Source organism: Haematobia irritans, chromosome 3 (genome assembly GCF_050003625.1).
Source record: "Haematobia irritans isolate KBUSLIRL chromosome 3, ASM5000362v1, whole genome shotgun sequence".
NCBI lineage: Eukaryota > Metazoa > Arthropoda > Insecta > Diptera > Muscidae > Haematobia > Haematobia irritans.
This window is the reverse complement of record NC_134399.1, coordinates 65,905,018-65,917,794: the sequence shown is the minus strand read 5'-3', so window position 1 is coordinate 65,917,794 and position 12,777 is coordinate 65,905,018. Positions and strand designations below refer to the sequence as shown.

Below are 12,777 nucleotides of genomic sequence, written 5' to 3'. Positions count from 1 at the left end.
TGGCAAAAATTTATGAATTGGGCTTCGAATTGCTTCCCCACCCACCGTATTCTCCAGATCTGGCCCCCAGCGACATTTTCGTGTTCTCAGACCTCAAAAGGATGCTCGCAGGGAAAAAATTTGGCTGCAATGAAGAGGTGATCGCCGAAACTGAGGCCTAATTTGAGGCAAAACCGAAGGAGTACTACCAAAATGGTATCAAAAAATTGGAAGGTCGTTATAATCGTTGTATCGCTCTTGAAGGGAACTATGTTGAATAATAAAAACGAATTTTGAGAAAAAAATGTGTTTTTCTTTGTTAGACCGGGGACTTATCAGCCAACCTGTTAACCTAACCTATTATGAAAATAATTATGCAAAGCCACAAGAAGACCCGGTCTCTATATTGGTCTTTATTCCGAACAGTTGTACTGAAGTTCAATCTTACACTCGGACATGAAATGAAAAATCTTAGGAAGATTGATGTAATTTGAGTATTTTTTTATTGATTTAATTTCCTTTTTAATTCCGTATTTATCAGCCTTTGCTTGCTTTACATTCCTTTTCGTTACTAAAATACGAGTTTCTTTAGTTGTACCGGCTTTAGTTGTAAGACATTCATATATATGGTCCCTTATCACTCATCAGTTACATCATTCAGTCCTCGCTATCTTTTCCCATAAAGTTCAAGTGAAATAATAACAAATTAAAAAATTCTTATCTAAATTTAGGTGATATTGAAACCAGACAGCAAACTCCAGCAATGCTTTGCTCATAGGCGAAACGGCAGAAAATGCACATGCGTTTCTGAGGCTTAAGTTTATGGACTATCTACCTGCTGATAGCAGGTCGAAGACGTCTATGCCGACGCAAGCGATATTTTTTAAGACATTTTCTAAGTTATTCAATGAGACACAACGCTGCGTTATTATTATTATCAATTCAATGCCCCCGCGTCGACCCACCCCACCATGTTAATATAAAACATGGGCTGTTTAACAACAGACCTAGTCTGATAATGAACTTCAACGAAATGTTGACAGTTATCGTCATCGTTGCTGTGTCTACCGGCTTGCCTAACAATCTTTGTGCCTATTATACAAGGCCCGGGTGGTGTGTAAAAACTATATAGCAAAAATTGATAACGTTTTTGCGTTAAGTGTCAGACGAGCTAACAAATAAGTGCGAATGTGATTAGGAAATAGTTGTGGTGGAAAATTGCAATAATTTTATATTGCAACAAGCAAGTGTAATTTTGATAATTTTTTTCTTCTTAAAACAATAATATTATTTTTTCTAATACTCAGGTCATTATAACCCTAATCAGGCATGTGGAATACCAATATTATTGAACGATTTTCTAATACCATCAAAACGAACGGTTGCGTTATCTGGCCCCAAGGGATACTGCAATAGTTCATTTACTTGGTTTAAGAAAATATAACAACCGGCAAATTTTCGTAAAAACAAATCGTATGATGCCATCACATGTAATGTAAATGAGCTAATTCATATAAATATACAAAATCCAGAATGAAAAAAAATATTGATCTAATATGGAAGATTATGGAAACTAAATGTTAGAAAACGCAATTTAAACACCAAGGAGTTAATAATTTTTGCTTTGCAAGCATTTTCCTTTACATTTATGAAGCGAATCTTTGAAACTTGCATCTTGAAGTTAACTGATATATTGAATTTTTGGATTAGAGATAAAAGCTTAAAATGTAATTATAATTATTAGTTTGAGGAATTTGCACTTATGGCTGCAGCGATGCTAATCATAGCCGACATGACCCCAATAGACCTTCAAGCTGAAGAAAGGAAATAGATTTTTGATCTACAAATGGAAAACACAAACACTTTAGAGGCGATAAACCGACAGACTATGCAGCAGTGGCAAGATGAGATGGACCTGCGATATATGGTAAATGGATTGCACGGTTTATATCCCCGATATAGAAAGTTGACGAACAGACGTCATGGGGACGTAACCAATTTCATAACGCAGATGCTATCTGAACACCGATACTTTCGGATGTATTTGCATAAGATGGGCAAATGTGAGGCGAATGTTATCGATGACGAGCATCACATGGTTTTCGGGTGCATACGATGGCGCTCCGAAAGATCGGAATTAGAGGGACTAGTAAATGAAATAGATGCACAGAAAAAAAAGTGTCTTGTAAATTTAAGGACCATTTTGACTTCCACATAGTTCAACAAATTTACTGTAATGTAGTTCATTTTTCGTAACCACAACGAAAATTAACTTAGCTAAAGGAAAACTTATAAAAATTCAGTAAATGTTTTTTAGTTCACTAACTACGAAATGGGAAGGATTTTTCCTTAAATAAATTTCCAACACAGTAGTTAATGCATCGTTAATTCTATTATAAAAATACATGGGCAATATAAAAATCTTACTACGAAATGTAGACAATTTACTAAGAAAAAATTTTGTATGGAAAAAAAATTTTTGTAGTAAAAATTAACTTAACGACATTACCGATTCGTATGATGGCTACCTACAGATTATTTCCCTTTTTATTATAAGTTGGAGTGTTTTTCCTCACATTGAAAATTGTAGATAAAGTAGAATAAAAAGTAGTTAATATAATCCTTGCCGGGTGTATATCATTTTTTATAGATTCCTCATAGATTTGGTATATATTTTACCTTAACTTATAGATAGAATTCAAACTAATCAATAAACGTGCTACTGGAAAATGTGAGTGCATCATGTGAGGGAGTTTTTAGAGACATTTTGTGTATATCTCGTATGATTGTTTGTGTTTGTTATTGCGTCATTTATGCTGTTGTTGGTTGTTTTGATTCTAGAGACAATGGAATGTTCCTTGTGTGTTGTTGGTATCTTTTGTGGTGAGAGTTGTTTTCTTGCAATAGCGAGATCAGAAAGGGATCGTGTGTGTGTGTGTGGAGTTGTTTTTCTTTACGGAGTTGTTTTTCTTTATGGCTATTTGTGTCTTTGAGTTTTATTGTTGCATTCAGTTATGTAGATGCATTTATGAAGTGCACACGTGGTTTTAATTTTGCAAAATTGTACGTGCGGTATTGGTGTTTATTAATGAAAATACATTTATTTCGAAACATTTTAGAAACTGAGAAGTGAATGATGTGATGTTAGAGTAATCAGAAACGCTTTTTATTGATAAAAAACAAATAACAGATTAAGGAACTGTATATTTCTGTTAATAGTTTAAAATTAGTGCGGATTTTTAATTGATTTACATAAAAAATATACAACATGAGTGGTAATAGGATGATCTATATTTATTCTACATCTGGATCACAGGTTGGAGATGCAAACATGTTTTTGAATCTATATTTTTTATGTTACAGCAATTCCTACAGGTGAGTACTAAGTTCGAGTTTAGACGCTAAAAATAAAAATAAATTACTAAGAAAAGTGTAAAATTGTACGTCTTCCGATACAAATTTAAATATAACTTGATGGAGAATAGCCCAAACCAAGTTTTTTATAAAGATTATTTTTTTATAATGGATTATTAAAGAAAACGTATCATGAAAATTGCGATTTTAGCCTCTAAACTCGAACTTAATATCCACCTTAAATACTAAATGCTATACTGACAATTGGAAATTATGTTTAATTTTTTTTTTCATTTTTTATTTCAAATATATTCTGAGAATAATTTCAAAAACGTCCCATTAGTCCATGGATATGATTTCAATAATGTACCAACTGGATGGATTTTTCAATGTGGTAAGTTTTCTATAAACGGTATTTTGTCCGTTTTTAATAAAACTAAAATTTAAATTTATTAAAAATTATTATTTTCACTTGCAGGTAAACAGGTCTTGTAATGGTATTTTTTTGAATATTCTTACTGTTTAATGCTAATTAAGCTGATATCCTTATTGGCTCTAGGAAACACTCTTGAAAACCGTAAGTTAAAAATCAATATGAACGATAGAATTTGATAATATTTTTCTTATATTTTGTATAACTTTGCAATTTCAGATGCTTATAAGACAAATCCGCCCAACAAAAGTTTGCCAAAATCGATGAAATTGGACAATTCAATATATCTTTCATCTGGATAGAAAACATGGAAATTTAAATTAATTAGTTTAGTCCTAATAACGTAGAATATTACTCTTTTGAAGAAGCAATTACTAACTACCGACAAGTAACTGCATCCAACGTACTAATAAAAATATTTCCTTTATTGTATATCATAAACCATAGTTTTGTGTAATATAATAATAATTTTTTGGAATAAAATACTGGTGGTTATAGAAAATTGACTTGTTTTGTACGAAAAATTTATTAGTTGTATACAGGCTTGTTGTACTTTTGATTCCTCAATTTCTCTACTTTTTTGAAAATTATACCGACAAACAGTTTATTTCAAACCAATTTCTTAATACAGGTTTCCCAAAAAATTGTTCATTTTTCCGGATAGCAGGAATATTTTGAATGAGTTTAACTATATTCTTCCCACAGCATAGTAATAATGAACTAAAATTCGATGCAATACATGAACTAATTTATAAGAAAATCATGAACTTATCTAGATGAAAAAAATCTTTGGCGCCAAATCATGGTCATTCTTACTATGGGTTAGTTCATTTTTCATAAAAAATAGTAAACTTTTTTTTCGGTGTGAGCACAAACTGGTAGAAAAAATGACGAACAGCACTGCAACCCTATCGCGATCGTATTGCCACAGTTGGTAGAATTCTACCAAAAATGGTAGATTTTTTACTGTTTGGTAGAGGAAAAAAAAGAGGAGAGTTAGGTTAGGTTAGGTTAAAGTGGCGACCCGATTAAGTTTCAGGCTCACTTAGACTATTCAGTCCATTGTAATACCACATTAACTAAAAGTACCTTTTACATATTGGCACTTCTAGTTTTAACCGCGGAACCTTCTCGATTATTTTCTTCTGCTGAACCAACCAGATTGTTGCAAAAACATTAGCAGACTGCTTAAGTTAAGGTTTTCCAGGTCCGCCAGTAATCTGAAGCTATATGCCCCTAAAATTTGCTTACGCCTTACACAAAATGCAGGACACTCACACAAGAGGTGTTTAATTGATTCCTTTTCCTCCGCATCATGGCAGCTCATACAATAGTCATTATACTTCGAGCCAATAGTTTTTGCAAAATCGCCTATCAGGCAGCGACCCATTATAGCAGATATCAGGAGTGATATCTGACGTCTCGACAACACTAGCATATCTAGTGTGCGGTTTAAGTTTAAATGGGGCCATATTTGCTTGGTGTCGTTACAGCCCTTGCAATTCTCCCATCCAACATTTGCCATCATAACAGCCTTCTCACGCAGTAAGAGCTTGCAGGCAGCCAGAGGCATACTAACAGATTCTAGTTCCCCTGGAATATGTAAGGTAGTTCCTAGCCTTGCTAGCTCATCTGCTTCGCAGTTCCCCGGTATGTTCCTGTGGCCAGGCACCCATATTAGGTGAATATTGTGCTGCTCAGCCATCTCATTGAGAGATTTGCGGCAGTTGATGGCCGTTTTCGAGTTAAGGAACACAGAGTCCAAGGATTTTATTGCAGGTTGACTGTCTGAGTATATATCAATGCCCACATTTTTTGGAACATTACTTCTCAGCCAATTCGCCAACTCTCTTATTGCTAATATTTCAGCCTGAAAAACACTACAGTGATTAGGTAATCTTTTCGCTATTCGAAGTTCCAGATCTTTAGAATATACTCCAAAACCCACTTGTCCATCCAATTTGGAGCCATCAGTGTAGAAATCTATATAACGGTTATTCCCCGGGGCCTGTGTGCACCACGCCTCACTGTTGGGAATTGGAGTTTCAAACTTTTTGTCGAAAAGTGGTGTCGCCTAAGTATAATCCACTACGTTAGGCACATATGGCATTATTTTGAGGACCGAGCTGTGACCGTAACTTTTTGCCCACCACAGCGATAGCTCGCGCAACCGCACAGCCGTTGTTGCAGCTGACTGTTTGGCCAAAATGTCTAAAGGCAATAGATGCAGCATGACATTAAGGGAATTTGTTCCTGTCTTGCTGAATGCGTCTGAGATACGCAAGCACGCCATACGCTGAACTCTTTCTAAACTTGTGGGCTGGTGAAGTGCCGGCCACCAGACTACAACACCATATAGCATTATAGGTCTAACCACTGCCGTGTATAGCCAATGCACAATTTTTGGTTTTAGTCCCCACTTTTTTCCTATTGCCTTTTTGCACGAGTACAAAGCTACCGTTGCTTTTCTCGCCCTTTCTTCAATATTAAGCTTAAAGTTCAACTTCCTGTCCAAAATAACGCCAAGGTATTTTGCACACTCACCAAAGGGAATTTCAATACCCCCTAAGGAAATGGGCCTAACCGTGGGAGTTTTGCGATCTTTGCAGTACAAGACTAGTTCTGTCTTTGCAGGATTTACCCCAAGACCATTATCTTTCGCCCATTTCTCAGTCAGGGCTCTCTGTATAATATCTCTGATTGTGGATGGGAATTTTCCCCTGACTGCTAGCGCCACATCATCTGCTTATACCACCACTTTTATCCTTTGGCGCTCCGAAAGATCGGAATTAGAGGGACTAGTGAATGAAATAGATGAGCAGAACCTGATAGAAAAAAAAAATGACGAACAGCGCTGCAACCCTATCGCGAAGTCGTATTAGGTACACGATTGCCACAGTTGGTAGAATTCTACAAAAATTTTTGATTTTTTACCGTTTGGTACATTGGTAGAATTTTTATGATTTGGTAGATTTTGCAAAGAGGAAAAATTAAATTTTTGCAAAGAGGAGAAATCAATTGTTTTTTTATGGAAATAAAATTTTACAAAATTTTCTATAGAAGTAAAATTTTGACAAAATATTCTATAGAAATAAAATTTTGGACAAAATTTTCTATAGAAATAAAATTTTGACTAAATTTTCTATAGAAATAAAATTTGGACAAAATTTTCTATAGAAATAAAATTTTTGCAAAATTTTCTATAGAAATAAAGTTTTGGCAAAATTTTCTATAGAAATAAAATTTAGACTAAATTTTTTATAGAAATCAAATTTGTACAAAATTTTCTATAGAAATAAAATTTTTGCAAAATTTTCTATACAAATACAAATGTTGACAAAATTTTCTATAGAAATAAAATTTTGACAAAATTTTCTATAGAAATAAAATTTTGACAAAACTTTCTATAGAAATAAAATTTTGACAAAATTTTCTACAGAAATAAAATTTTAAGAAAATTTTCTACAGAAATAAAATTTTGATAAAATATTCTATAGAAATAAAATTTTGACAAAATTTTCTATAGAAATAAAATTTTGACAAAATTTTCTATAGAAATAAAATTTTGACAAAATTTTCTATAGAAATAAAATTTTGACAAAATTTCCTATAGAAATAAAATTTTGACAAAATTTTCTATAGAAATAAAATTTTTACAAAATTTTCTATAGAAATAAAATTTTGACAAAATTTTCTATAGTAATAAAATTTTTACAAAATTTTCTATAGAAATAAAATTTTGACAAAATTTCCTATAGAAATAAAATTTTGACAAAATTTTCTATAGAAATACAAATGTTGACAAAATTTTCTGTAGAACTAAAATTTTGACAAAATTTTCTATAGAAATAAAATTTTGACAAAATTTTCTATAGAAATAAAATTTTGACAAAACTTTCTATAGGAATAAAATTTTGACAAAATTTTCTATAGAAATAAAATTTTGACAAAATTTCCTATAGAAATAAAATTTTGACAAAATTTTCTATAGAAATAAAATGTTGACAACATTTTCTATAGAACTAAAATTTTGACAAAATTTTCTATAGAAATAACATTTTGACAAAATTTTCTATAGAAATAAAATTTTGACAACATTTTTTATGGAAATAAAATTTTAAGAAAATTTTCTACAGAAATAAAATTTTGATAAAATATTCTATAGAAATAAAATTTTGACAAAATTTTCTATAGAAATAAAATTTTGACAAAATTTTCTATAGAAATAAAATTTTTACAAAATTTTCTATAGAAATAAAATTTTGACAAAATTTCCTATAGAAATAAAATTTTGACAAAATTTTCTATAGAAATAAAATTTTGACAAAATTTTCTATAGAAATAAAATTTTGACAAAATTTTCTATAGAAATAAAATTTTTACAAAATTTTCTATAGTAATAAAATTTTGACAACATTTTTTATGGAAATACAAACTTTTTATAGAAATAAAATTTTGTTTGTTAGTTTTTTTTTTTTTTTGGTACAATTTTCCCCAATTTTTGTAGATTATTTTTGGCTCAAGTGGCAACCGTGAGTAGGCTAGTGAGTAGGTTCACCTTGATAACACAAGGGCCGCACACACTATAGAATAAGACGGGATGACCGCGGAAAGAGGTGCATGGGGGTCCACCTCGAAGTAATGTGGAAACGGTAGCGAGGTGGAACAAAACTTCAGGAGCCATAAGAGTCGGAGTTTTAGCCGACGTTATCGATGTATATTGATTGAGTCCAGCATACGACGAGCTGCGTAAATGTACTTTTGACCACCCTCCCCCCAAAAAAATTAGATTTTATTTAATTTAATTTTATTGAATTTAATTTAATTCTAGCTTTATTACATCGTTTAGAGACATCCTATTCTAATTTAAAATATTGTTTTCTTATCCTCCGAGCTTTCAATTCTCAGTTGTGTTTTTCAATGTAAAATTTCATTTGAATGAAATTGGACAATTAATAATTGTCATATGTATATATCTAAAATGTTTTTCCGTTTTGTGATTTTTGGCTTGTCTGCCACATTGTCTACACAAATTGTTTAATTATGAATAGCATGTCGCTCATCTTCATAGACATATTAGTTGCCAAATTATAATAAAGACATATGGATATGCAATTTATTCGTATAATTTTTATTTAATAAAATAAAAAACCTGAAAAGGTTATATCAGTTATATACGCCATAATATTAGTGTCCATCTGTCCGTCCTTCTGGTTGTCTTTATGTCCAGGTATTTGTATTAGTTTCTCACAGATTTCTGGTAAATCATCTCTGATTATTATTCCTCGATTGAGAAATCTGAAATTATGGTTGTCACAGTTTGACATGAATGCCCACAACACTAATGCCTCCTTGAAATTGTGTACAATCAGCTGATTACTTACCCTTGTTTGCCTAAGCAAATCTGGCAACCCCTTGAAACAAACACTTGACAAGAATAAATCACACGATAACGGTAATTGGGAAGCAGGAAACTCTTGATTTCTAGCAGGAACTGATATAATCACTTTTAATTTTCGTTGTTGTTTGAAATTTTTAATTAGAAAAATTTTTTGTTAAGAATTCAATTATAAAATTGGCACTAAATCGATTTTTTTATGAAATCATTGAATATGAATTTCTTTTTTGAGATATATTACAACAGGTAACACTTCTCCTCTTTAATGCATCTTTAGAGAAGTGCCAGAAAATGACGACAGCAAACAAATACACTTTCACTTAAGTTTCCGGGTTTTTTTAGACTTGCACCAAATAATAAATCCGGTGTAGGGGTTACAAAGCGAAAAAAAATCCAATTAACTTTTTTTTCACATACAATAAGGGGCTCACACATACACTGACACAAATCAAAACATTTTTCTTTTGCTCATTTACCGACGGTGGGTGTTTAAATGAAAATTGATATTTATTTTGTGAACTGCATTTTATTTTCTCAATCACTTAATTTCCCGTCTTCAAGGAATCTTAAAACTTTCGTTAGATTTTTTTTGTTCACAAGTTTAAGGAGGTTTTCGGGATTATTTTCTTACAAGAGCCCCGAAAATTATTTGTATATATGAGGATATATGTATGCAGGTGTATGTACGCACACTAAATCGATCACACACGCACACGAACATTTAAGGGAATGCGTTGTTGTTGTGTTGATTCGGCCAGATCGATCGATTGTCGGTGGGATACCGTGTGAATTTCTTCCGTAACGAACAGTCGGATCGCAGCACCTTCTCAACAACGAACGTTTCAAAATGGAGACTGACTTAACGGTTGCATAGAAAACTACTAACTAAGGCCCCATACATTCTAAAGTAAGAGTAGGCGAATGCGAACTGCGGCAATTGCAAAAATCGAGAAAAGACAAAAACAAAACAAAGCCAACGGCCACACTAACGCAATGGGAAACTGTGGCAGCAGCGTTAGCTGCATTATTTGATGAGCGTAAGCGCACTTACGTATGTACGTTGTTCACGCTCACCATATAGCAACGACCATAAAGGTAGCCAACGACAAGCATCACAATCGGCAAACATCGCATCGACGAAGCTCTAATGCTGCACGACGACTGCATCATATTGGCATAAACCACACAATCGCATTGATCACATTCAATTTAGTTTGGATTGCTTAGTTTAGTCGCCAAGCGTTGAACGTCAAACATATGCAAAAAAAAAAGACAACAAAAACATAACAATGCTGTCGCAGACAACAATTAGCGAAAAAAAATATACCCAAAGAAACCAACAACAATATCAAATTAAAATAAAAAGAGAATTGTCTGAATAATGGAGGGGTGGGGGGACAACAAAATAATAACAGACAAAAAAGCCAACGGATTAATGCTATTGCAAGCAACTACTGTCACAGATGCTGTAAACCGTTTCTGGTTAAGGAAGTGGGTATGATCATGATGGAAAGTTGACTAACTGTAAAAATGTTTCTTATGGTTTAATTGGCCATAGAATAAAGAAGATGGGAGATTGGCTGACATTGGTTTCTATTTTTCGTTTACGCGTTAATTTCCATATAAATATAAAAACAAATGAAGACTTAGGAATAAATCAGAAAATGTATTTGTTTATTCATTTATTTAAAAGAATTATGTTTTCATAAAAAAAAATGCAAAATGAAAAATGACAAGCATGTATGGACCTACAGCCGTCAATGCAACATTTGGCAAGCCAATTTCCATTTTCAACTCCCCTATTGTCTTTCCTAAGACCTGCGATCGAAAATTGCACCAATTTATATTTGGTTTTAATTTTATTTCGTTTTACTTTAATTTAATTTCTTTTTAATTTAATTTAATATATATTTTTTTTATTCAAAGTACCACGCGTGAACAAAATATAAGTAAATCATTTTGATTTATTTTTAATATCCTTTTAATTCTCGCGATTTGGCTTAAGCCCATCATTAAGTCTACTAAGTCTTCACCATCAGAGAAATTCTCAGTGGATCTCAAAAAGTCAATGTAATATTCATCCTACCATATTTCGATCTAATTTATTTACTATTGCATTGGATCATTTCGTTTATATTATTTTAAATCAAACAAACATTTTCACTTTTTTTCAAAATTCTTTTGGCATCAAACAATGCATATTTCATTCCCCCCATCCACCCCTATAGTGATTTTCCATTACCCTTCATCAGAAATGAATGATTTTATATTTACATAGAGTATGTATGCTCTCTAATAACTCTCACACACATATCAATCATATGCATTGGCAATCTTGAGTGGGGGTTATTGGGGACTGCTATAGCACCATGTGACGACAGCCACAATGAATGCAGCAACGAAGAAAGCTTGTAATTGCGTTCGCTGTTTTGTGTGGTTTCGTTATTAGCAAGAGAATAAATAAATGAATGCATTAAATAGAAAGAGAATGTGAGCGTAAGAGAGAGAGAGAGAGAGTTAAAAAACAAAACAAACCTAAATGATCGAACGCATATTGTCGAGAGTTGTTATGTTGTTGTATTACATTTGCTTACATATGCGATTGCGGCGTGTGTGCCCTTGAAAAATGTACCCCATATTCGTCGTGTATATGAACAACTGCCTGAGTGGATGGCTGTTTGTGCATGCATTTTCAACTTTAGTTCCGCTTTTCAATATAATACCCCCTTTTATTCCCTAAGCCAATTGCATCTCCCATATTCCCATTGTATGCCTTTCCTTGAACTATTTTACAAAGAATGTTTGTGTAACGAGCGCGTGTTTAGATTTTTTTTATTGGCAACATCCTTAAAGTGTTTTTTGTTTGATTTGTTTTGTTTCTTTTTTTTTGCTTTCGATTACGAGGCTTGATTTTCGTAAGGGGATTTCTTAATGTTTGTGTGAAATTAAAAGTAAAAATGGTCTCATTTTTATTTTTATCAAGTGCAGAGACATTTTAATGCTTGTTAGGAAGATGTATGAGTACGAGGAGAGGGGGGTATTTCTTATTTTAGGTAAATAAATTCAAGTTAAGGTATGGCTATTTTTATGTAAGATTTAATTAAAATATTTTCACTTTGAAGAAGGATAGAAGAAGATACCGTAAGGTCGAATCAAAATGACATACAATTTTGGTTGAAGCAAATTGTTTCAAAACTAAGAATTAATTAATTTTTTTTAATAATCACACATATCGAATGTCAAATTTCCCAAAATAATTAAGAAAAAAAAAACAAAATGACATCATTTTTCAAAAACTAATTTTGACACTTACAGTGCTCATCTATCACATAAAAATGGTTATTTATTTATTTATTAAACTTATAGTAAATATAAGGATAATAGAGACTAATCTAGCATTAGCTACTTAGGCTATCAGCATAACCTTATTTTGTTAATTGTAATTCATCAACGTATACGTAATGTAACATAAGCACAACGTATACGCCTTTCATATAGTGGCCAATTAATACTATAACACAGACAATTTATAAATTTAATGTAATCAGTTCTAAACTAAAAATAACAAAAACTAACGAGATATGAGATTTTTGAATTTTACTGCTTTATAATA

General features: G+C 32.1%; 1 protein-coding gene and 1 long non-coding RNA gene across 5 annotated transcripts in view; one reads left to right on the top strand and one right to left on the bottom strand.

The window, feature by feature from the left end:
• The window catches only part of mamo (maternal gene required for meiosis), a 665,568-nt gene that overhangs the window by 459,143 nt on the left and 193,648 nt on the right, over positions 1-12,777 (bottom strand). For 2 of the 4 annotated variants that reach the window (XM_075300217.1, XM_075300220.1), the window contains exon 1: positions 9,151-10,061. The exons of the other annotated variants lie outside the window; for them this stretch is intronic. The gene's annotated coding sequence lies outside the window, so the exon portion shown is untranslated. Of the gene's footprint in view, positions 1-9,150; positions 10,062-12,777 lie in introns of those variants that run through there. 4 annotated transcript variants of the gene reach the window in all.
• LOC142232113 (uncharacterized) lies at positions 3,617-4,212 on the top strand. Its single transcript, XR_012721031.1, has 3 exons — positions 3,617-3,727; positions 3,812-3,910; positions 3,986-4,212. It is a non-coding gene; the product is annotated as an uncharacterized LOC142232113 (long non-coding RNA).